The sequence below is a fragment of the Pongo pygmaeus genome, chromosome X (assembly GCF_028885625.2).
Source record: "Pongo pygmaeus isolate AG05252 chromosome X, NHGRI_mPonPyg2-v2.0_pri, whole genome shotgun sequence".
Lineage (NCBI taxonomy): Eukaryota > Metazoa > Chordata > Mammalia > Primates > Hominidae > Pongo > Pongo pygmaeus.
In genome coordinates, this window is record NC_072396.2 from 129,129,659 (window position 1) to 129,157,298 (window position 27,640).

Below are 27,640 nucleotides of genomic sequence, written 5' to 3' on the forward strand. Positions count from 1 at the left end.
CCTTAGCTTGGGATGCCACAAGAAAACACCATAGACTGGGTGGCTTAAATAACAGACATTTACTTTCTCACAGTTTTTGAGGCTGGAAGTCTGACATCAGGGTACCAACATGATCACGTTTTTTGTGTGGGGTCTCTTTTGGCATGCAGATAGCCACCTTTTTACTGCGTATTCACAGGGTGGAGAGGGAGGGAGCAAGCTCTCTGGTGTCCCTTTTTATAGGGATACGAATTCCATCATGAGGGCCATACCATCATGACCTCATCTAAACCTAATGACTTCCCAAACACCCCATCTCCAAATACCATCACATGAAGGGTTAGGACTTCAACATATGAGTTTTGGGAGGGACATAATTTAGTCCATAGCATATTGGTTTCATTTTTAAGCTAATTACCAAGGACTTCTAGCCCAAAGGTCAGAGTACAAGGGGACTATGTTCCTCTGTATTGAACTGTACAGAAGTCCTTGACATTGTACTGTTAGTCATTCCATTCATGGTTCCTTAGATCAAATGATGCGATTTCCTACATCATCCTACCTCTTCTCTCAAATCTCAGGTCCTTTCATCAAGCATGAACAAACCCACAGTCATGAATGCCTTAAATGTGCTTTCTGCTGTCATTCAGAGTATCATTTTTGCCTTGTCCAAGCTTGAATGCAAGCTGTAAAAAGTGATCATGTACTAGGTATTTTTATTGGCATACCACCCATGTTTGAATTAGATAATCAACAGTGCACCTGTAATAAAAAATTAAACTTGTTCTCTTTAAGCACTGTTTCTTTCAAAATGAGATCCTGTCATTCAAGATGCATTATATTCCACTTTTTCAAACCTGTGTCAACTTCATTAACCTCCTGAGCAGCTTTGCCAAGCATTCTGCTCATCTAGAGCCACTTGTTGTTATGCTATTTGCAATAGCTTCAGTACTTGAGAGTTTACAGAATGTGCTGCTTGCCACTCTATTCAGATCTTAGAAGTATATTAACTACAGCTGATTCCCGTTGCCTCCCCGTTCCTACTCCTTTCACCATATCACTCATTTAAGAGATCTGTTCCTCACCTCAGGAATCCTTCTTAGTGGTTCTTTAGCCAGTTTGAACAATGCATGGAGTTGTTCATTTATGAGTAGAATTAATACATTTATTCTTCACGTATTTCATAAAATACTGCAACAGTCCATTGGGAGGAAATGCAGATTTTTAGCACCTTTTCTTTTCCAGGAAAATTGCTGTTGTTTTAAAGGAGGGGTCCAAACTTGTTTGTGTTTCTTCTTCATAACCCCACAGAATTCCTGATGCAGATTTCAGCTGGGCTTCCCTACCTCTTAAAGAGTATCATTTGGTGCTTGTAGTTCCATTAACTGAGGTGCCTCCTTTCTTTAGTGTTTTCTTCATTTTGTGTAGTTTAACTGCGTTGAGGTTTTATATTTTATGTTCCTTTCCTCCTTCTACGCCATAGGAATGCAAGGAACAGATGCATTCAATGATTCATTATCATTAACAGCCAGGGTGAAATCAAGAACTTCATCTACTTCTCGGCTTCCTTGTTTTGTTCACAGGGGAGCCATATTATGCATGAGTGGCTCCTCTCACCCTCCTCTCTAGATGCACACTTTATGTAAGAGACTCATCTTTTTCTACTTCAGTGCTGTGTGGAATCATTAGTTAGATACAGGCAAAGCCACTCCTTTAGTGCTGTCTCTAGAGTTGATGGCACTAGATCTTTTTTAGGCAAGTAGAAAGCAATTTTCAAGGGCATAAAAATAAGTGTTTTCCTATTTATAGCACACAAACTATTGTTATATTGTATTCCAGTTTATCATTTCCAATGTATTTAATTAATTAATTCCAGAATCTATTGCCAGGCAAATAGACACATAATGGACCCAAGTCATTCTCAGGTTCTTATAAATGCATGGCCTACAGTCTAGAGAGCTACATTTGATCCCTAAGAGGAAGTTCCCCTTCTGTAACACTGCCTTTGGTGCTCCCAGCAGTAGTCTCTTGGTCTTGATGGACTGTGTGGTTGACAGAGGTGGTAATCATGGTGGAGGGGAAGGGGTGATCATATTTTTGTGCTATGTTTTGAGTGCTTCCAGTAAAAGATTATGTACATTGATAGCTAATGATAGGTAAGGCTTTTAACCACAGGCCCTTCCACATTACTAATATTTCATGTTGAAAAATAATATGTCACTGATTGTGGAAACTTGGCAAACATGAATAAAAGTTGCACTGAAGGTAAAATATGCTATTCACCCAGTTCCCTGAAAAAGACTGTCAACTGGTGTTGTATTTTTAGGGAAGTACCTTCAGTTAAGTTGATGCAGATGGTATTTATTTTAATATATTTACATTTCATTCTGTCTCCCTATCACTCCTGACCCCCTACTGTTTCTCAAAATGAGGTCCATGGACCACCTACATCAGAATCACCTGTGAAGCTTGTTAAAACTACAGATTCATAGACCTATCAGGGGCCATGTAATATACAATTTCTGGGGCTGTGGCCTAGAGACTTGTATGTATAAGAAGCACCCCAGGTGACTAGTAGGGCCATTATTACTAGAGAATCACTGCATCCTTGGAGGAGATGGGGTAAAAATAAAAGAAACACATTTAATTATTCTAAAATTTAAAAATTACATATTATCTAATTTTCAAAACACTTAGATTAATTTTGGACCTGAGGTTCTAAAAAAGTAATGCTATACCAAATAAATAAAAGGTAATTCCCTTTCAGTCTTTCACACTTTTAACTAAGACACACATCTAGCACACTGCCAGCATTTTTTCTAGACCGCTGCTTCTCAAATTTTAATGTGCACACAAATCATCTGGGACTCTTGTTAAAATCCAGACTTTGATTCAGTAAGTCTTCGGTGGGCCCTAGATTTTGTATTTCTAACAAGGTCTCAGATGATACAGATGCTGCTCGTCTGTGGACCATCCTTTGAGTAACAAGATCATGTAGCATGTAAGGGGACTCTTTGGGCTTTTAGGTTGTGTAAATTTGCAGAAACTCTGCAATATGTAATGTGTAGTAACATTATTTTCTGCAAACAAAAAGCTGCATTAAGGTCCTGTATTCAGAGCATCAGATACGTACCTTGGTTTTGTCTTTCTCTAACACAAGTAACCTAGAGAGACTTACATTGCCTTGAATGCCCTGAGTGATTAAGGATTACAAAATATATATAGGACCTTAGAGCAAAGCAAGGAAAATTCACCAGGACTTACCTCCCTCCCACTTTTTAAGATAAGGTAGGGAAATTACAGGGTGTGATGGGGCATGTATGGAAGTGGGTAGGGTAGATATCCTAGAGAAAAGTCTGGCAGGCTGGGAGGGTTATGGGTGAGTGGATAGGGTGGGGGTCAGGGAGAAGAGAGGAGAGTACAGTGTTCCAGGCACCAGGAACAGGTTATACAAAGGCTTAGAAGTAATAGAAAAGCTTTGCATGAATATGCACCTGGCCAAATTGTAGCCTTCATAGAGAATATATTTAATTTATTCAGATCCAGAGGGGAGGCTAGTATGGAATTTCAGGCTTTGTGGCAGTAGTACAAATATTTCTTCTTAGGGGGAGTGGGGTAGTTGGATGGAGGTTAGGAAGAGATATGCCCCACATCATGCTAGTTATAAGCCTTGCCCATGATACAACGCAGGGAAAAAAGTAACCTTTAGTACTTTTGTCCTGCTAGGAAATTGCTGACCTGCTTTTGTTTGATTGGGAAGAAAAACGACATCGGTGGATGTCAAGCAGCAGGTGGTGACCACTGTTTCTTTAAAGACAACATACGAAACACTGAAAATTTATTTCCCAATAAACTTGACTTTCTGAGCTGAACTGCAAAAAAACTGCCATACAATAAAAGGATAAGGAACAAGGATATTTCCAAATGTCATTAAATATAATCCAAGTGAAGTGATTCACCGTGGCTCAGGTGCAGGTTCCCCATCAATACAATTTATAAGGGTTCAGCTTCCAAAACTACACTTCCATTTGACAGTAATTTCCTTTTTTATTTTGTTTTGTTTTAAGTTGACTACAATTTTCAATCACAGTTATCAGTTCATCACCTGGATGAAGGTGACCCAGCAGTCCTTCTTTATCTAATTCCTGAGATGTCCTTAGATTATCTTTCACAAGCAAAATTAACAATGATAACAGGAAAAATAAATTAATTCAAAGATGAAGGTTTATCAAATGCCATCTTCTGAGGGCTGAATTTTTTTTCATTAAACATGATTCAAGTAACCTTTTGAAAAAAGAGATCTGGTTATCCAGAATTATCTTCTTCCCCACTGCATGACTAATTCCACAATCTTAATAAGTTTTTAATGATGCGTTTTATAAATAAAGCTGTCATCAGTTTGCCAGCCAAGTGTATTCTTTCAATATTTTTGAGATACATTTGTATTTTTAAAAGGAATTAAAATTTTCATCAAATTAATTAAAAGGAACAATATAACATTAGCACGGTAAACATTGAAATAAGTATTTTACAGCTAAGTAATGCTAATGCTAGGAATGATATCTCTTAAATTTACATTTCTTTATGTGTGGAAATGTCAGTGAGTGTTTTAAGAGAAAAGAGTTCTCAATACAAATAAATTTGAAGAACTTTGTGTTGAACATATCTGTACAGGTTTCTTTATTAAAGGACTTCTCAGAGCCTTTAAATATGCTAGTATGTACTCTCAGTCACCAAGCATGGGCTATGGTAATCAGCACTTCCTGAATATATGGGCTATTTTACTTTGGAGTCTAGTACAAAACTAGGGCTTCACTATAACATATTTTGGGAAATTATAACATATTTGAAATAATAATTTACTTCTAAACGTAAGAAATAATATAAATCTTGTTTAATCATTCCCTTTAAAAATTGCTTGTGTACAAAATACCTTCAAATCTTTCAAAACACTACTGACGTTCTATAATCAACAACTTTCAGCATTGGCAGTGTAGTGTGTCTGTAACTTCTGTATTGGACATGCAATTCAGGGTGATTAAACCAATTGGTCTAAGCCAAGATTACCACTTTACATGATCGATCCATAAATTGTAGACATAATTAATTGAATGTGTGTGTGTGTGTGTGTGTGTGTGTGCAAAACAGAAAGCATGGAGTAAGGTTTATTTTCTTGTCTTCCTCTCATGTATTCTCATTCAAAAGAGAATAAATAAATGGGAGTAGTCAAAATATATCTGTCAGAAATTGGATAAAACTGAGTATTTCTGCAGCATTTGTAATTATTTTCAGAAGACTGGACAAGAAATGCAAGTCTCCACAAATCACAATGGTTAGGACTGAGCCTTAAGATTCTGAGTAGGCTTTGTAATCAGCAAATTGAAAAATCTCCATGCAGTTCCAGCAGTGGCATTCTACAAAATATCCTTTGGCATTATTATATATTATCAAGACAACTGTATTTCTTTGGCAGGGGTATGAATTGTGACTTACTTTATGATAGCTATCAGCGGGCTTTTTAGTACTCTGATAGATAACCTAGTTTACAGACCTATTTTACTTGTTTTAAGGGGTCTGTAATCATGTAATCACAGGTGCTTTGGAAATGGCTTTGAAGAAGGACTCTTAGAGCTGTTGACTTAATAACATGCATTATCAACATTCCCTGCTATTTTTTTATACTTCTAAAATGTTCACTCTTTAAATGAGCTATTCTCATTCTCTCTTTCTTCCTCCCTCCCCATACATGCAGGTATGTGTGCATAATGTGGGCTAAATTTGAATGACTACTCTAATTTATACATCTCTTGATATCATACAGCCTTGGAGGTAGTTTTCAAAATTTTTTAGTGTATCTAAATTTTCTGTGGCCAGCCAAATGGATACTGCCCCTGTCAATAGTTTCCAGGGCTCTTTCACTCCTACTCATCCCCATATTCAATGACCTCTATTGCACCTCCTATCAGGTTCCTAAGAGTAACACATTGCTGATTTTAGAAAAGACCTTAATGTGGACAAAAATGAAACTCTTGAATAAACACTGTTGCTAGGATTGTAAATGTATCTGGTCTTTTTGGAGGACATTTTACCAGTATTTAAATATCAGATAGCTTCCATTGTTTTCCTACCAAAAATTAAATGTGTATACCCTTTGACCCATCAATTCCATTTCTGCAGGATAATTCCCACAGGCACATAAATATGTACATACATAGAATTCATTGTAGTGTTGCTAATAAAAGTAAAAAATGGGAAATCTCCTAATTGCTCATACATAGTAAAAAAAAATCAAGCAACAGAGGCAGATCTATCTATACTGACATAGATATTCAAGAAACATTGTTTAAAAAAGAATAAAACAAGTTACAGAACGCACATATAACATGAGCTCATTTATGTTTTAAAAATATTACAGAAGAATAAGTATCAAACTATCATCCTTGAGCACCTCTGGATAGGGGAAGGGGTAAAGGCAAGGGGGAGGTGGAGAATAAGTTACTTTTTCATTTTATATTATTGTATGGTTTAATTTTTCTTGTTTAAAAAAAGCATATAATCATGTGTTACTTATGTAATTAATATTTTTAAAGTAAAATTATCCTTCAATAATCTCCAAAATATTAGTTTCAAGAGTCATAGATTCAGGAAAAAGAAATATGAGGTATTTGCATGTTAAATTAGGCATGTTAAACTATTATCAAGGGATACTACCCATTATTTCTCTTAAGACTTAGGCCAGTGAATTGTCTATTATTTCTTTGAGTATTGTGGCACAAAGACCCTAAAATGGCCACCATATTTATGCCATTTTATAATCCCCTCCCTTTTAGTTTGAGTACAACCTGTAACTTCATTATAATTAATAGACTACAGCAAAGGTGGTGGGACATCACTCTCACAATTATATTACCATATACATATAGGACTCATTTTACTAGTATGTAGTAAAATTCTGCCTCTCTCTTTCTTTTTCTCTCTCTCTTTCTTTCTGTTGCTGGCTTAGACAAAGCTGCCATGCTGTGAGTAGGCCTATGGAAAGGGCCACGTGACAAAAACTGGAGAACAGTCTCTAGTAGTTGAGAGTGACCCCTGGCTGACAGCCAACAAGAAAATAGAAACTTCAGTCCTACAATCAAGGGAACTGAATTCTGCCAAGAAGAGCATCATCAGATGAGACCTCAGTCCCAGCTGGCATCATGATTTCAGTCCAGTGAGACCCTGAGCAGAGGACCCAGTAGATGTGTCCAGACTTCTGACTCATAGCAACTGTGAGATAATAAATTGTTGTTTTAAGTCCGTAAGTTTGTGATAATTTGTTACACAGCAGTGAAAAACTAATACAAGTACCTTGTTCTAATATTCTGTCTGATGTCATACTAACCAGTGGAAGACAAGAGAAATCAGCTATTTTGTTTACCACTTTCTGATACTAAACTACCACCAAATGCAGACACCTGAACTTTATAAATCTCTTTCTATATGTTAGGCATCATCCTATACATTTATAGTTTTTACTCACACTACTTATCCTCACACTACTCCTGTGAAGTGGCCATAGATTAGGATATTGTGGCTTTAAGAGGTTACAAAATTTGCCCAAGGTGGCAAGGCTAGTAGTCAGCTATACCAGGATTTATACCCAAAGCCTGTGTTTAATGGGATAAAAAACACTGAAAAATAAACAATCCAATATTTTAAATCCCACTTCCCTTTCAGAAAATACTTCAAAAATATAGATCTAATTCTACCTCTCTTCCCCCAAATCTGTTACATTTTCCAGTCCTCATTTTCAGTGACTTAAAATAAAAACCCAGTTCAGAGTTATTATGCCAGAGCCTCACTACAATGTGGCTCATTATCACACAGCTTTATATATTCTGCCATTCACATAATTTCCTTTTTGATTTATACCTGAATACGGTAGTGGCTGGAAACCCATGTTATAGGTAGTTCTGTTCCTTAATATGAGAAGATTGGTGACTTTTTAAGTTCATACAGGCTTTCTATTAAGGAAGTAAACTCTACAAAACTAAAAAGCCAGGAGCACAGAGCTGCACACTAGGATATGGCACTATCAATGTAATCATCAATAGGCAGGTTGAGATAAACATCATACTGACAGGATATGTGCTGAAGAAGGCCAGAGGAGGAATGACTCGATTTTATTTTTCCCATGGGCAAAGGCAGAAACAGTGTCATGATGAACAAATTAAAGTCCTACCACAAAGCATCTGTACAATGTGCCATGCCAGAAAGCAAAGGGCAAACCACTAATCTCAGCAGATAATAATTAGAAAAAACACAATAGAAGAAAAAAAAACAAGGATACTAGGATGAATGGATGTTAGGAAATATCACTATCAATTGTGATGACTCTTCTAGAATGTGCATTTTAACCGATTTTATAGAGTGTGATTTTTCTAACCACAGGCATTTAGAATTGGCATTCGAACACTATGAGAGCCAAGTTTAATAAACTTCTGAGTAAAGAGACAGCCAGAGAGCAAGAAGAACTTCCAATGCTATAGCTACAATTTGCTGCAATTTGCTGTTCAAACTGCAGAATCATATGCACTGCTGTTTTTATTGCCTCTTCACTTTATCAGCCAAAAATTGTTGCCACATCAACAAAACAATCTCTGTGATCCAAGTTTTATCCCATCTATGACTTTCTCTCTTCTTTTCTGTTTTCCTGTCTGAATCAGTACAATATCTAATTTGGCCCCTGAGATCAGAGACTGAGGTCAAGAGGAAAATCTTGACCTTTATAAATCACTTTCTGTATGTTGGGCACTGCCCTATGCATTTACATCTCTTATCTCAGTCCTTATTTACAGGACTCCAGGAGAAGTCCTTTGAATGATATAGGATAATACAAGAGTATAAATCAGATTATTCTCGAGGAATTAGAAAACTTTCAGTTTAGACTTGGTAATTTTAGGATAAGAATGGGTAGAAAAGAAAAGTATCTAAGGGACATGTATGTGCATATGCATATAAATACACAACACAATAGCAAACTTATGACATTTAGGAAATCCACAATCAAGCTCAAATCTCCCTGTCCCAATGTCCATGTCACTATTCTACTTGAGCTATCTTTTCATATTGGCTCAGAGAATAATCCTCAAGTGAAATACTGGGTCCTTGCTTCTTGACTTATCCAAAAACCATTTAACCTTGAGAGCTGCTTCCTCTGTGCAGCCTTCCCTGATGATCCAACCCCAAGAAGTAATCCTGATTGCTTCCATTTCTCCATTCTCAGTCCATTTCTATCATATGATCCATTTCTATCATATGATCATATGATCATACGATATGATCACCTTGCACTATTTACTCTTTTAAGTACGTGTGCTATCTCCTTAGCTAGACTATCTTAATTACTTGAGGGCTGGGAGCTCACAGTTCAATGAAAAGATAAACATGCAAACAAAGTTTTTGAAACACAATGTAAATATGTTTTGTTCATAGAGATAAACGATACAGAATGCTCTAAGGTAAAAAACCAAGGTGACTTACTTTGTGAGATTTAGAGATCTACAGAGGAGCTGCTATCTGAACTGGCTATTGAATAGTGCTTAGAAGTTTGCCAGATATAAAGGAAAGAAATTGACATTCTGGGTAAAAGAAGCTGTAGGTCTGGAGTTGAGAAAGTGTGTGGTGTAGTTGGAGAAAAATGAATAAAGTTACCTGTAGAGTTTTAAGATGTTGGAAAGGTAGGTTGAAGCTAGGCTTTATGGAGTAAAAAGTTTATCTGAGAGTACAAAGGATAGTCATTGAGTTCAAGAGGGGACAAGTATGGAAAGATTTGCATTGGCTAAGGTATTTATGGTGACAGTATAAAAGCTTGATTGGATTTGGGCAGGACTGAAGGTAGAAAAAAAATCAGGTAACTATTATTATATCACATGTGAAAAATTATGAGGGCTGGAGGTAAGGCAGAGGTGAAGAAGATAGAGAAAAAGGAATATGTTAGAAATGGAATTAGGAAGTAGAGTTATTAGAACTTGGAACAGAATTGGAGGCAGGGGAGAAGAAGGAGCCTAGAATAAATAAAAAAATGTATATATCTTGAGAGACTGAGTAGATGTTGATGCCATTAATTAAAACAAGGCATTCGGGAAGAAGAGAGGGTACTGAATTAATGCTGGTTGTGTTGAGTTTGAAAAACATACACGCCATCTAGTAGATATCCAATATGCAGTTAGAAACACTTCTGGAAAAAAGTAGAGACTAGAAATCTAGACTGGGAAGCCACTGGCAGTGTTTAAAAAACATGGATATGGATGATACTTCTCAGAAAAAGAGTGCAAGGAAGAAAAGGTCCAAGGACAGATATCTGGTGAACATTGATACCTTTCAAGGGTGGAATGAAGAGGAAACATCAGTGAAGGAGTCTAAAAAGACTGGATAGCCCAGATAAATCATTTTTCTTAAGGGAACAATTGTACAATTACACTAACTTCTACTAAAAGCAGGATGAGACCTAAAATGAGGACTGGATTTAGCCATAATCTCAACGATGATCTTTAGGACTGTAATAGCCTAGTGGAAATAGAAGTCAAATTACATTTAATTTATTCAATAAATACTCGTTTTGTTCCTACTATGTGTCAAACTTTGTTTTAGTTGCTAAGAATTCAGGCAAAATCCTTGCCCTATGGAATTTATATTCTATTGGAGAAGGCAGATAATTAATAAGAAAAATAAGTCGAAGCATGTTAGATATTGACAAGGGCTAAAGAGAAAGTTAAAGCAAGAAAAGAGAACAGGAAGTAATTGTGTGGATACAGTATCTGAAGCTGTGATTTTAAATAATGTGATCATGGAAGGCCTCACAGAGTACATCATATTTGGGCAAAAGGCCAGAAAAAAATAAGTAGCAACCCATGAAAACTGAGGACTAAATGGTAAATGAGGAAGTATTTATGAGGAAATAGAGAGATTAATAATGCAAGTGAGAAGGCATTGAAAGTGTAAGCTCCAGAGGAGGTGGGGAGTGTATGGGATCAAAAACACAGAATGAGAGTTGACAATGAAAAGGGGAAAGGACATTTCTTACTGTGAAACATGTGGTAAGACTAAGTATAAATAGAGGTATATTTAGTGTAGGGTGGCAGGGAATAGAGGGGACTTCATGACTGATGGCCTTTATTTTTCTATGAGGTAGAAAGCAACATTTTCTGCTGTCTGCGAAGGTGTGGGTAGAGTAAATATTTCAGAGACAATATCGTTAGCGCAGTAAGAATGGGGAACTAGAATGGGAACTGACTTAAGAACAAAAATCGAGACAGCTGGGCAGTTTTAAGGGCTTGGCTGAAGTTGGATATTATGAATTTGCAGTGGCACCAGTTAATCGGATATGTGATTTTCTTTGGCAGAAGCAGTATAATGAAAGAAAGAAGAAGAAAAAAAAAAAATGAAAGAAAACATCAAGGAAAGCTGATTAATGGTTGAGGATTGGCAAGATGGTGCAACACAAGAGTGTCAATGAGTTCATGGTTGAAATAGAGTAAGAGAGAGAGCCTGAAAAGGTTTACGAAATAGACAGGTAGCTAGGGAGGTATGAGGGCCTTGATGAGACCAGAAGTGATTCAGTGAGAGTGAAGGAGGGGGAGAAGAGGAAATGAATTGTGGAAATGGAGTGAAGGCAATGATTATTGGCCAGAGAGAGGTCAAGAAACTATGAAGTTAGGGTTTCAGATGAGCTGCCTGTCAGAAAATAGAGGCAGATAAAATGGAAAGAAATAATGGTATTTGCAACAACTTGGATGGAGTTGGAGACCATTATTCTAAGTGAAGTAACTCAGGAATGGAAAACCAAATATAGTATGTTCTCACTTATAGGTGGGAGCTAAGCTATGAGGATTGAAAGGCATAAGAATGATATAATGGACTTTGGGGACTCAGGGGAAAGGGTAGGAGGTGGGTGAAGGATAAAAGACATTGGGTACAGGGTACACCGCTCAGGTGACAGGTGCACCAAGATCTCAGAAATCACCACTGAAGAACTTATCCATGTAACCAAACACCACGTGTTCCCTCAAAACTACTGAAATTAAAAAGAAAGAAAATGGAGGCAGATCATTTCAGACAGATATTTTTCCTAACAGAAAAGTAGATTTATCAGTCCAAACCAAAAATAAGGATGAGTATAAGTCTAGCACATATAGTATCATTCTTTTGGCTTAAGAAACATTAAAATACCAATTATAAAAAGTTTACTGCAACAGGACAACAGAAAGTATATTTCATAAATACTATCTGGGAAAGAAATTTCAAAATCTTAAGACATAACTTCAAGTAAACACATACTCTAAACTGTTGTTTGGAAAAATAGTGGAAAACATTTAAGTTTAAGTAAAGATTTTCAAAATAGAAAAATGCACTTACTCCAGGCAAGTAGGAAAAACTTATTCAATAAACATGAGTTCAACTGTACGGCATTAAACTCTGCCTGGTAGGATAATAGAAAAATGTAAAATTGAATTGGATTAAAAATTATCTTTTTCGCAAATGGACATGTAATAAATATTTTATACTTGGAGACTGAATGTTAGCCAACATCCTCTAAAGAAAACAAAATCATTTATTCAAGTCCAGTTTATAGTCTTATTACCTATGTAATTTTCATTATTGTTATTTTGAGATGTTCTGGCTTAATTAAAGTTATTAGTGCCCGTGAATAAGTGCAACTGTATTTGGCATTTCATAGGTCTGTGATACTTTCACATATTTTGCATTTGACAACAGGGATCTAAGCTTTTACGTATTTACTTTCATAAGTCATAATTCTTAATTGAAATAAGGATAAGCCTTCACTATAGAAGCATATTCTACACTTTTATTTATGACTTTTCTGTCTTTTCTCTTTTCTTACCTGATTTGGGAATTATCTGCTATTTACAAAGTATATACACAAAACCAATTGTCTGAGCCATTATTGGGCATGACTTAAATGCACTACTTTGTGTGAAATTCTCCACCCATGGCAATAACAGTCCCACACAAAAAAAGCCTAAAATGAAGTGCTTGATTGAGCTTTTATGATTAACCAGGCTGGAAACACAGACTTAAAAAAGAATAGCATTTGAATACGTAAAATAGAGATGTGTAACAAGAAAGGTTCTACTACTTTGACTTTCTTCCTTTTTAGGGTTCTTTGAATTCTTCATTGTGTGTGGTTATTGCTTGATCTTCATTTTGCAATCTACAATTAAGTTCTCTGAAAGTGCAGCGTAACAGGTAAAGAGGAAAGAAGCAAAGTTGAAGTTTCTGCCCATCTCTATAACTCAGTTTGGTGTTTCCTGTCAATTGTACATCTTGGATTCTTCTGGAAATGACAGCCACAAGTACAAAAGAGACAGGAAGATTGTGGAAGTGGAAAAATAAAGAAAAGAGGAAAGGAAGATTTGTGTATAGAAGGTAGGAAGATACTTTGGAGGAGTTTTCCCAACTTGTATGTGTTTGTGGAGAGGTGTGGGAAGAGAAAAAGGAAGAAAGTCAGCAATGAAGTCACCATAGGAAGAGAGTAAGAGTACCCTTCTATTTAGGAGCTACGAAGGAGTGTTGGGTAAGGTGGTGGGAGTTTCAGTTTTTTTTTTTAATAGGTCACCATCACATGTAATATTATCATATTGTGTCCTACAGACACATTTTATTCACTGGCATTTCAATTCCGACTGCCAATTTTCCTTCCTTCTAGAATATAAGCTGTTAAAGCCAAATTTAGAGAAGTGAGTCATACGAGAAATGAGTCTGAACTGTCTTTCAGGTTATTCTATCACTCTCCATGGGAATATTTTGCTTATACTTCCTTGGGACTTGTCATTCTAGAGAAATCATGTCACCTTAAGGCATCCTTTACAATACAGAGGGAAAGGTCCATTTAAGTTATATACATTAGATTAAAAGACCTTAAACTATTAGATGAAAATACTAGATAAAAAACTTAAACATTATATTAAAATGCCCTAAATTCCTTATAATGCCTTATATTTAAGTGGTACATTTTACATTCCTAGTACAAAAGAAATGTTATGAGTCATAATAGGAAGGTTAATTCCCAAGAGAAGGGAATAATATTCATAGCACAGTTACTCTTACTGTTCTGAAGGTAATGAACTATACCAGTAATTATTCTTTTGCTTCTAAAGGTCAGTAGGTTAAGAATGGAGGTGTCAACATAGGGGCTTTTTATTATTCACCAACATTTGATGGGTATCAACCAATAAAATACCATTCTTTAGTCATTGCCTCAGAAAGATGAGATGAATATTTCTGGACACAGAATGTGTTCTGGTCTCTCTCCTATAACAGAACTTCAGATTTGAAATCTGAAGTTTACAAAATTTCAGATAGTGACCTGGTAGTGGGTTGTGAAATCAACGTATGGGTCATGTAATGTACATTTAAAACAATAGACTATAATATGACAGGGTAGATTGGATAGGGTAGAATAGAACAGAAAAGGTTAGGATAGACTAGAATAGGATAGGCTGTCACAGTGCACTGCATATAGTAAGCATAAACACTGTTTTGTGAAACTTTTGTTTAATACATACACATAAATTATGTATGTACTGGGTTGTGATGAAAAATGTATTTCTTATTATGAGCCCTGGCCATAAAAGGTTGGAAGTCACTGTCTTATGAGCTGCCTCTACATCTCACAGACAGTAGAGAAAAATTTTTCTTAGGACCACAGATATGATCAGATTATTTTCATCTGAGGGAAAACCACATTTATCATATTCTCAGTAGAACAGATAATTATCAGCTGGGAAAAATAATTTTTATCCAAGATGATAAAAAAATTGACAAGATGGAACATTAGAAAATTAAAAGAAAACAAATAGAACACTCTCTGTGAAATCAGAAGGGCAAAAGTGGAAACAATCCAAATGTCCATCAACTGGTGAATGAACAAACAAATGTGATATCTCCAAGCAATGAGCCATTATCTGGCAATTAAAAGGAATTTAACTGATATGTGTTATGACAGACAAATTTTGAAAACATGCAAAGCAATAAAAGCCAGACACAAATTGACAAATATTATATGATTTAATTTGTATGACATCTCCAGAATAGGAAAATCTGTAGAGACAAAATGTAGATTAGTGCTACTTACAGTTGGGGGATAAAGGAGTAGGAAGATGACAGCTGAGTGTAAAGGGTTTTTGTGAGGTGATGAAGATGTTCTAAAATTGATTGTGGTGATAGTTGCACCACTCTGTAAATATAATAAAAACCATTTAATTTTACATTTTCAATGAGTGAATTGTATGATGTGTGAAATTTATCTCAATAAAGCTGTTTAAAAAAAACCCAAAACCAGAAGCAATCAAATATTTACCTTTTCCTAGTCACTCACAAATGAAAGGGTAGTAACTGATATACATACTAATGCATGTGCATGTGTGTATACACATGCACAAATATAGAAGGAAATAAAGAAAAAGACAAAATATTCATATCCATACTTCAAGATAAAATTCAAATATCACATTCTCTGTGAAATCCTCCTGGATTTCTCCAGCTTATTTTCTTTGTGCTTCTAATGCATGCATTTTACATACATCTATTACAAGGCTTACTACATTGCACTATAATTATCTATTTATATGTCTACTCCCTTACTCTGCCCACTGATTATGAACTTCTCAAGGTCAAGGAAAATGTCTAATTATTTATTTCTGGATTCTTAGTCCTTTGACAAATGTTTGTACAATAAAAAACTGTAGTTTTGAAACAAATTCTAATACATGCTAACAAATGTTTTCACTTTAAATTTTAGAAAGCATTTTTTTCGACTTTATATCTTCCAGACCCTTCAAATGACTTTACTCACTGAATCAATTCTGGACATGAATAATGACTTGAAGAAATCATTTGATGAGCTTGCTCTTATAGAACTCTTCCACCACTTGGCACTTGCCCACTACCTAACTGGCATTTGGTTTCTCTCAGTGTGGTTTATTTCAGTAATCTTAACTAATGAATTGGATTGACCATGCCGTGATCCAATCAAAGCCATGGTGATTGGCTGTCTTGACAATTGGGGAAAAATATTGATCTTATTCTGGTCAATTGGCTGAGTTATATAGAGATAGGCTAATAATGTCATCAGAATTACTTTTATCAGCATCATTAAGTCCAAGTAAGCAAGCTGCTAAGCTGTGAGCACATCTGTAATCCTCACATTCCCCATATCTTCCCACTGTCTCTCTCCTATAAAAGTGCCTTGTTCACAGAAGGAATTTTTAAATGTTTAATAACCTAAAAGGTCTCACAAAATGGTAATGATATTTCATACAATATCTGAAGCAAAGCAAATTCAAATATTTCAGTTAATTATTTTTAAGTCATCAGATGATTCTTTTTTTTAACACACTGGCATATGAAACATGCTGCACATTTGTACAGGGAAATCTTGTCATAATGGCTTGGTCTATAGATGATTAAGACTGCAACATTTATATTTAATAGTCCCAATCATATATTTATGATGAATTTTGCTATTTTAGAAAATGTTTTCGAGAAGAAATTCCTTCCTCTTCTGAGTCAGCAGAACTAAGTTTAACCGAATTTCTTAGAAAAATTCCTCTTTTTTGTAAATATGTGAATCATTTCTAATTTAATGTTTTTATCTTTTGGCTAGAGGTACCTGGTAATTTAAATATTTTTGGAGTCTAGATGAGCAATTAAACATTTTAAGGCTTGGATTTGATATGGGGAAGAGTATGTAGGAAAACATTTATTGCTATTTAATATGTACACTATTCTCAAAATGTTAAAAATGTTTGAGGTTGGCCAGGCGCGGTGGCTCAAGCCTGTAATCCCAGCACTTTGGGAGGCCGAGGCTGGTGGATCATGAGGTCAGGAGTTCAAGACCAGCCTGGCCAAGATGGTGAAACCCCATCTCTACTAAAAACTACAAAAATTAGCCAGGCATGGTGGCAGGTGCCTGTAATCCCAGCTACTCAGGAGGCTGAGGTAGGAGAATCACTTGAACCCGGGCAGCAGAGGTTGCAGTGAGCCAAGATAGTGCCACTGCACTCCAGCCTGGGTGACAGGGTGAGACCCTATCTCAAAAAAAAAAAAAAAAAAAGTTTGAGTTTATTTCTTTGTTATCCTGATGATAACTGTTGAAGTGTAATGACAATATAATAATATTTTAGGTTTTGCAAAATACACGGGATACATATAACCAGTAATTTAAGTCATATTCATAATGCAGTTCCTTGAGAAAGGATCCTGCCTGGAGCAAGTGTTTGGTTTTCTTATGTCCATATCCCTCTTGGGTTAATTAAAAGTGCTATTTTATCATATCCACGTTGGAAAATGTGACATTTAACATGACCAATTTATTTAACAGAAAAAGATGAACAAATTGCTGACCTAATATTTGTGAGACATATTTCACATATTTGTATTACACACCTATCACATGGAATAAGAGTTGTTTGATGAAACAAAAACCACAGGAAATTAGGAAAGAAATAATGCTAAATATTTTTCCTTCAGTAAACACAAATTCCTCCTTTCCTATAAATGAAGTAAGCTTTAACTGAATAAGAGAGAGAGTCCACCTTAAATAAACCCAACAAGCAAAAATCTCGAGTTATGAAAATCGTGAAATTTAGGGCAGGGTAATTATTCACATTATAATGTGACAAGATTTTCTAAAAGACTCCTCTACATAGTGACCTCACACATTAGGTAAAGCTATAAAATTATTTGCATACAGGACTTTAGGAACATACCCCATGTATGTAATGAGAGACAGCTGAATCTCAACTGAGCACTTAACAATCCACATTCTTATACCAGCTGGCATGTTCTCAAATGTACCATGATAAGAGAGTAGTGCTACAGCATTAAAGTTACAAGACCTGTAACCATATTATTGGAGAATGCTTTTCTGGAGCAAAACAAAAATTGAACTGGCATAAAGAAGGAGAGAGCCAGAACACTGAAGAACACGCAGCAGTCTTTTCTCATCCATATCAGGATGGTGTAATAAATTACTCTCTTCTCTCTCATGCTGTCAGGAGAAAACGATGTTTAGATTAAACCTCGCTAAGGCCTAAAAGGATAATTTGTCAGTATTTTCCAGTTTACTACCAATGCGGTATTGATTTGCTGGGGTCCTTCTTCCTATTTTATTTACACTAATTCAATCTGGAACAACTGAAACCCAAGTTGTTGGAAAGCAAGATATTTCTTTATTTTAAGTCTCCCAGACCCAAGGTATAAAGTACAAAAAAATTTTTATTTCTAGTTCTTGTGGGTAAAGACCAACCGCTTCATTGGAGGCAAGTTATTAGAGAAAACCACTTTTCTCCTGAGATTTACCTGGGGCTAATTTCTTTTTATAAAATTATGATTCTTGGGAGAACGTGATAAAAAAAAAATTCTGAATGCCTGCCCAATTTAGCAGACTCGTGACTCTAGTTCTAGGCAGCTGCTTAGAAACGAGAAGTAAAACAGAAACATCTTGATAAACCTTCTTGTGGCTGAAGCTGATAAAAATGACAGTATTAGTTTGATATACAAATGACAGAGCTTAGGGACAAAACTACACTGAGGCACAAGATAAAATTACTTCCCAAATCCTTACTTCTCCCTATGCAAGTTATACAAATGAGCAAACAGTATCCTATAACATCCAGAAATAAAACAAAAGCAACTAAAGGTTAAAATAATTTATGTATTGAGGGCGAGTAAAAATATATATCAAGTACTTAATCCGTGGAGCTAGCATTGTCTGTTTACCTTCCTTATCTTTCTATTTTCTGGTTGTTTTTGTTTTGTTCTGTTATGTTTTGTTTTTGCTTCCTGGGGTACCTAAATGTCAGCTGTGGCATTGTTTTGACTGCAAATAAGTATGGGAGGACTGGTAAAAATGTCATGAGTTTATGAGTTTATGATTCTCTTAAGGCTGAAGTGCCGAACTTTCATTTGCCACTCTTTTCAACCTCTACAGATATTTCCTGAAACTCCGACATGATTCAGGATTAGTAAAATCTCACTTTAACACCTTATTCTTTCTTATTCTAGTCTTACTTTAGGTGTGACTACCCTATAGATCCACATTTATTAAAAACTTTGATGGGATTGATTGATCATTCTAATTGGAATGCTTTCTAAAAAATCAATTGATGCATTATTGGATAAAATATGATTATATCTTCATAAACTAAAATTTCAATAGTTTTTACTGGAATTACTAGGCAATTTAGTCAGATGACATATTAATTTAGGCAATGTCTTATATGAATTGACCTATTTGACAATTTTGATCGACTTGCTTATTTTCATGAATCACTCAAAACAATACATGCATGTGCTTATTTATTTATTTATTTATGGACACTCAATCAATTGGTATTTGCTATTTCCTTGTCTTAAAATGAACTATGCTGAGTATAAAGTTCTTCTACAACACTGATTTGACTAATTGTGATTGAATATGGTTGTGTCTACATGTACTGATTTGGCATATCAATTGCAACTATCTCTCCATGCACAAATTAGCTTGAATATATTACCATAAGGGCCAGTATAGTCATCATAAACTGAAACGAAACAAATCCAGGAAACCAGAAAATAGGTTTGACTGATTCAACTATTAAGAGTTTAAAAACTACTGACTTTATTGAGCTGATTGACCAAGTCTTTCAGAAACCAAACTGGCTTACACGTATAAACAAAGCCTTTAAAAATCAATTGTGCAAGAAATAGGGGGAGGATGTGGAGGAAGCAGAATAGAAAGTTCCACCCATTGCCCCCCAAAAGGCACCAAGTTAACAGCTATCTACGTAGAAAAAACACCTTCATAAGAACCAAAAATCAGGTGAGCACTCATAGTACCTGGTTTTAACTTCATATTGCTGAAAGAGGCACTGAAGAGATAGAAAAAACAGTCCTGAATTACCAATACCCCCCTCCCCCCATTGCCCATGGCAGCAGCTGTGTGGTGTAGAGAGTATCTCTGGGCGCTGGGGGAGGGAGAACACAGCAATCATGAGACACTGAACTCAGTGCTGAACTGTTTGTTAGAGCAAAAAGGATAACCGGACCAAACTCAGCAGACAACCACCCACAGAGGGAGCATTTAAACCAGCCCTAGCCAGGGAGGGAATCACTGATCTTAGAGGTCCAAACTTGAGTGGGTACAAACCTCACCACTGAGGGCTACAGCATTCTGTGCCTCCAAGTAAACTTGAATGACAATCTAGGCCATAAGGACTGCAACTCTTAGTTGAGTCCTAGTGCTGAAGTAGGCCTAGAGACAGTGGACTGGGAGGGGCATGTAACATACTTGAGACACCAGCTGGGGCAGCCAAGGAAGTGTTGGCAGCAAACCTCCCCTAACCCCAGGCTGCACAGATCACAGCTCCAAAAGAGACCCCTTCCTTCTGCTTGAGGAGAGGAGAGGCAATAATGAAGAGGCCTTTGTCTTGCATCTTGTATACCAGCTCAGCCAAGGCAGGATAGGGCTCTGGTCAGAGTCATGAGGCCCCTGTTGCAGGCCCTAGCTTCCAGATGACATTATTAGACAAACCCTGGGCCAGAAGGGAACCTGCTGCCTTCAAGGAAAGCACCCAGTCCTGCCAACGTTCATCATCTGCTAATTGAAGAGCCTTTGGACCCTGAATAAACAGCAATGATACCCAACAAAAGCCTTGGGTGAGCTTCTGAGACTTGCTGGTTTCAGGTGAGACTCAGCACATGATCAGCTGTGGTGGCAATGGGGCAAAACTTCTCCTTGAGTAAAGCAGAGGGAAAAGCAAAGGGGACATTTTCTTGCACCTTATATACCAGTATGGTGAAGTGGGGCTAGAACAACAAGCAGGCTCTTGGGGTCCCCAATTCCAGGATTCGACTATTGAACAGCATTTCTGGACCTGCCCTGGGCCAGAGAGGAGCCCACTGCTCTAAAGGTTGAGTCCCAAGCCAGGCAGTATTCACAAAAAGCTGATTTAAAAGACCCTCTGCCTTAAATGAACATCAGCAGTAGTCTGGCAGTACTCCCTGTGGTCTGGTGTGGCAGTGACTACCAGGTGAGGTTCCTCTGTCTTTTGAAAGGGGAAAGAAGAGTGGGAAGGACTGTCTCTTGTGTTCTGAGTACCAGCTCAGCTACAATACAATAGAACGCCAGGTAGTCTTCAAAGGCTTTTTTACCTCTAGTCCCTGACTCCTGGACAACACTTCTGGACCTTGCTGACCTGAAGGGAAGGACACAGGGCTTGCTGGCTTAGACACCAGCCAATTGTAGAGCCCCCAGGCCTTGAGCAAACATAGGCAGTAGCCAGGGAATGGTTAAAGCCAGCCTTGGGTAAAACCAGTGTTGTGCTGGCATTAGGTCTGAAACAGCACAGTCATAGTGGTGGTGGCCACAGAGGTGCCTGTGTCACTCCATTCCCAGCTTTATGTGGTTCAGAACAGAGAGATAGACTCTGTTTCTTTGAGAGAAAGTAAGGGAACAGAACAAGAATCTCTGCCTGATAATCCAGAGAACTCTCCCAGATCTTGTCCAAGACCATCAAAGTGGTACCTCTATGAGTCTGCAAGAACCACGGTATTACTGGGCTTGGAATGCCCCCTACAGCATATATCACAACACACAAGTCTTTTCAAATGTCTGGAAAGCCTTCCCAAGAAGGTTGGCTACAAATAAACCCCGACAGTGAAGACTACAATAAACACCTAACTCTTCAATGCCCAGACAACGAAGAATATTGATTAGCATCAACACGATCTAGGAAAACATGGCCTCACCAAATGAACTAAATAAGGCACCAGGGACCAATCGTGGAGAAACACAGATCTGTGACCTTTCAGACAGAGGATCCAAAATAGCCGTGTTGAGGAAACTCAAAGAAATTCAAGATAACAAAAAGAAGGAATTCAGAATTCTATCAGATAAATTTAACAAAGAGATTGGAATAATTCAACAGAGTCAAGCAGAAATTCTGGAGCTGAAAAATGCAACTGAAATACTGAAGAATGTATCAGAATCAAATAGCAGAATGGATCAAGCAAAGAAAGAACCGGTGAGGTTGAAGACAGTCTTCTTGAAAATACATAGTCAGAGGAGGCAAAAATAACAAGAACAAAAACAAAAACAATAAAGCATGACTACAGGATCTAGAAAATAACCTTAAATGGGCAAATCTAAGAGTTATTGGCCTTAAAGAGGAGGTAGAGAAGGACACAGGGGTAGAAAGTTTTTTCAAAGGAATAATAACAGAGAACTTCCCAAACCTAGAGAAACATATCAATAACGAAGTACAAGAAGATTATAGAACACCAAGCAGATTTAACTCAAAGAAGACTATTTCAAGGCATTTATTAATAATAATACAACTCTCAAAGGTCAAGGGAAAAAAAGGATCCTAAAAGAGAAAAGAGAAAAGAAACATACAACATGTAATGAAACTCCAATATGTCTGGCAGCAGACTTTTCAGTGGAAATTGTACAGGTCAGGAGAGAATGGCATGACATGTTTAAAGTGCTAAAGGAAAAAAAAGTTTACCATAGAATAGTATATTCAGTAAAAATATCCTTCAAGCACGAAGGAGAAATAAAGGCTTTCTCAGACTAACAAAACCTGAGGGATTTAATCAATACCAGACCTGTTCTACAAGAAATGCTAAAGGGAGTACTTCAATCAGAAAGAAGAGGACATTAATGAGCAATAGTGACCTGAAGGCACAAATCTCACTGGTAACAGTAAGTACACAGAAAAACACAAAATATCATAACACTGTAACTGTGGTGTGTAAACTACTCTTATTCTAAGTAGAAAGACTAAATAATGAACCAATAAAAATAATAACTACAACAACTTTTCAAGACATAGCTAAGTACAATAAGATATAAATAGAAACAACAAAAAGTTAAAAAGCAGAGGAGCAAGATTAATATGTAGAGTTTTTATTATTTTTCATTTTGCTTATTTGTGTGTTTATGCAAATACTGTTGAATTGTTATCAGGTTAAAATAATGGGTTATAAGATAGTATTTGCAAGCCTCATAGTAACCTCAAACCAAAAACATACAGTGAATACACAAAAAATGAAAAGCAAGATAGTAACTCATATCACCAGAGAATATCATCTTCACTAGAAGAAGACAGAAAGGAAAGAAGAAAGAGAAGACCACTTAACAACTAAAAGACAAATAACAAAATGGCAGGAGTAAGTCCTTACTTATCAATAATAACTGAATGTAAATGGACTAAACTCCCCAATCAAAAGACACAGACTGGCTGAATGGGTGAAAAAAATATTGATCTGTTGCCTACAATAAAAACACCTCACCTGTAAAGCACACATAGACTGAAAATAAAGGAATGGAAAAGATACTATATGCCAATGAAAACCAAAAAAAAAGAGCAGGATTTGCTATACTTATATCAGACAAAATAGATTTCAAGACAAAAACTGTAAGAAGAGAAAAGAAGGTCACTATTTAATGATAAAGGGGTCAACTCAGCAGGAGGACATAATTTTGAATATATATATGCAGCCAACACTGGAGCACCCAGATATATAAAACAGATATTGTTAGAACTAAAGAGAGAGATAGGCCCCAATACAATAATAGCTGCAGACTTCAACACCCCACTTTCAGCATTGGACAGATCTTCCAGACAGAAAATCAACAAAGAAACATCAGACTTAATCTGCACTATAGACCACATGGATGTAATAGATATTTACAGAACATTTCATCCAAGAGCTGCAGAATACACATTATTTTCCTCAGCACACGGATCATTCTCAAGGATAGACCATATTTTAGGTCACAAAACAAGTCTTCAAAACAATAAAAAGTTGAAATAATATCAAGCATCTTCTCTACCACAATGGGATAAAACTAGAAATTAATAACAAGAGGAATTTTGGAAACTATAAAAATACATGGAAATTAAACAATATGTTCCTGAATGACCAGTGGGTCAATGGAGAAATTAATAAAGAAATTAAAACATTTCTTGAAACAAATAATGATGGAAACACAACATACCAAAACCTATGGGACACAGCAAAAGTAGTACTAAGAAGGAAGTTTATAGCTATAATGCCTACATCAAAAAAGAGGAGAAACTTCAAATTAACAATCTAACAATGCATTTTAAGGAACTAGAAAAGCAAGAGCAAGCCAAACCCGAAATTAGTAGAAGAAAAGAAATAATAAAGATCAGAGCATAAATTTCATTTAATTTCAATGAAATTGAAATGAAAAACAATACAAAAGATTAATGAAACGAAAGTTTTTTTAAGTTAAACAAGATTGACAGACAAAGAAAAAAAGAGAGAAGATCCAAATAAACGAAATCAGAAATGAAAAAGGACACATTACAACTTATGCTGCAGAAAATCAAAGTATCATTAGTGTAATATCTGCAACTTTATGCTAATAAATCAAAAAAACTAGAAGAAATTGACAAATTCCTAGATACATATAACCTACCAAGATTGAACTAGGAAAAAATCCAAAACCTAAACAGACCAATAATGAATAACAAAATGGATGCTGTAATAAAAAATCTCCCAGAAAAGAAAAGCCTGGTGGCTTCACTGCTGAATTCTACCAAACATTTAAAGAAGAACTAATATGAATCCTACTCAAACTATTCCAAAAAATACAGGAGGAGACAATACCTCCAAACTCATTCTATAGGTCCAATATTACCCTGATACCAAAACCAGATAAAGACATATCAAAAAAAGAAAACTATAGGCCAATATTTCTGATGAATATTGATGCAAAAATCTTCAACAAAATAATAGCAAACTGAATTCAACAGTATATTATAAAGATCATTCATCATGACCAGAGGGATTTATCCCTGAGATGCAAGGATGGTTCACCATACACAAACCAATCAATGTGATACATCATACAAACAGAATGAAGAATAAAAGCCATGTGATCATTTCAATTGATGCTGAAAAAGCATTTGATAAAATTCAACACCCCTTCATGATAAAAACCCTGAGAACACTGGGGATAGAAGAAAGATATTCCAACATTATAAAAGTCGTATTTGGCAGATCTGCAGCTGGCATCATACTAAATGGGGAAAAACTCAAAGCCTTTCCTTTAAGATCTGGAACATGACAAATATGTCCACTGTTATTCAACATAGTATTGGAAGTCCTAGCTAGAGTAATCATATAAGAGAGTGATATAAAGGACACCCAAATTGGAAAGGATGAAGTGAAATTATCATTGTTTGCAGATGATGTAATCTTATTTGGAAAAACATAAAGACTCCACAAGAAAACTATCAGAACTGATAAACAAATTCAGTAAAGGTGCAGAATACAAAATCAACATAAAAAATCAGTAGCATTTCTATATGCCAACAGTGAACATTCCTAAATAGAAATCACAAAATAATCCCATTTACAATAGCCACACATAAAATAAAATACCTAGGAATTAATCAAAGAAGTGAAAAATCTCTATAATGAAAAACTATAAAACACTGATGAAAGAAATTGAAGAGGACACCAAAAAATGGAAAAATATTCCATGTTCATGGATAGGAGGAAGCAATATTGTTAAAATGACCATACTATCCAAAGCAATCTACAGATTTGATGCAATCCCTATTAAAATCCCAATGACATTCTTCACAGAAACAGAAAAAAAAATCCTAAAATTTATATAGAATGATAAAAGAGCCAGAATAGCTAAAGCTATCTAAGCAAAAAGAACAAAACTGGAGGAATAACATTACCTGACTTCAAATTATACTACAGAGCTATAGTAACCAAAACAGCATGGCATTGGCATAAAAACAGACAGATAGACAGTGGAACAGAATAGAGAACCCAGAAACAAATCCACACACTTACAGTAAACTCATTTTTGACAAAGGTGCCAGTAACATACACTGGGGAAAGGACAGGCACTTCAATAAATGGTGCTGGGAAAACTGGATATCCATATGCAGAAGAATGAAACTAGACCCCTATCTCTTGCCATATACAAAAATGAAATCAAAATGAACTAAAGACTTAAATCTAAGACCTCAGCCTATGAAACTGCTACAAGAAAACATTGGGGAAACTCTCCAGGATATTAATCTGGGCAAAAAATTTCTTAAGCAATACTCCACAAGCACAGGCAACCACAGAAAAAATGGGAAAATGGGATCACATCAAGTTAAAAAGCTTCTGTACAGTAAAGGATACAATCAACAAAGTGAAGAGACAACCCACAGAATGGGAGAAAATATCTGCAAACTACTAGTCTCCCACAGGATTAATAACCAGAATATATAAGAAGTTCAAACAACTCTATAAGAAAAAACTGAATAATCCAATCAAAACATGGGCAAAAGATTTGAATAGACATTTCCCAAACCCAGACATACAAATGGCAAGCAGGCATATGAAAAGGTGCTCAGCATCATTAATCATCAGAGAAATGCAAATTAAAACTATAGTAAGATGTGATCTCACCTGGCTGGGCGCGGTGGCTCACGCCTGTAATCCCAGCACTTTGGGAGGCCGAGGCAGGTGGATCACTTGACGTCAGGAGCTCGAGACCAGCCTGGCCAACATGGTGAAATACCGTCTCTACCAAAAAAAAAAAATACAAAAAAAAAAACACAAAAAATTAGCCAGGCATGGTGATGTGCACCTGTAATCCCAACTACTCTAGAAGCTGAGGCATAAGAATTGCTTGAACCTGGGAGGTGGAGGTTGCAGTGAGCCGAGATCATGCCACTGCACTCCAGCCTGGGCCACAGAGCGAGACCCTGTTTCAAGGGAAAAAAAAAAGATGATTTTACCCTAGCAAAAATGGCTTTTATCCAAAAGACAGACAATAACAAATGCTGGTGAGAATGTGCAAGAAAGGGAACACTTGCACACTGTTTGTGAGAATGTAAAATAGCACAACCACTATGGAGAACAGTTTGGAGGTTCTTCAAAAACCTAAAAATTGAGCTACCATATGATCCAGCAATCCCACTGATGGGTATATATTGTATAGTATATAGTAGCGGTATACCCAAAATAAAGGAAATCATTATATAGAAGAGATAGCTGCATGCCTGTGTTTGTTGCAGCAGTGTTTACAATAGGTAAAATTTTGAAGCAACCTAAGTGTCTAGCAACTGGTGAATGAATAAATAAAATGTGGTAATATACACCATGGAGTACTGTTCAGTCATAAAAAAGAATGAGATCCAGTCATTTGTGACAACATGGATGGAACTGGAGATCATTATGTTAAGTGAAATAAGCCAGTCACAGAAAGACAAGCATTGCATCTTCTCACTTATTTGTAGGATCTAAAAATCAAAATAATTGAACTCGCAGACATAGAGAGTAGATGAATGGTTATCAGAAGCCGAGAAGGGAAGTAGGGGGCTGTGGGGGGAGGTGGGGGTGGTTAATGTATACAAAAAAATAGAAAGAATGAATGAGACCTACTATATGATAGCACAACAGGGTGACTATAGTCAATAATAACTTAATTCTACATGTTAAAATAGCTTAAGAGTGTAATTGGATTGTTTGTAACTCAAAGGATAAATGCTTGAGGGGATGGATACCGCATTATCCATGATGGACTTATTTCACATTGCGTGCCTGTATCAAAAAATCTCATGTACCCTCT

At 36.2% G+C, this 27,640-nt stretch overlaps 1 protein-coding gene across 2 annotated transcripts in view; it reads right to left on the reverse strand.

The window, feature by feature from the left end:
• TENM1 (teneurin transmembrane protein 1) overlaps positions 1–26,588 on the reverse strand; it is a 498,370-nt gene extending 471,782 nt beyond the window's left edge. For both annotated transcript variants that reach the window (XM_063659976.1, XM_054472526.2), the window contains exon 1: positions 26,476–26,588. The gene's annotated coding sequence lies outside the window, so the exon portion shown is untranslated. The remainder of the gene's footprint in view (positions 1–26,475) is intronic.
• Positions 26,589–27,640: the final 1,052 nt, after the last annotated feature.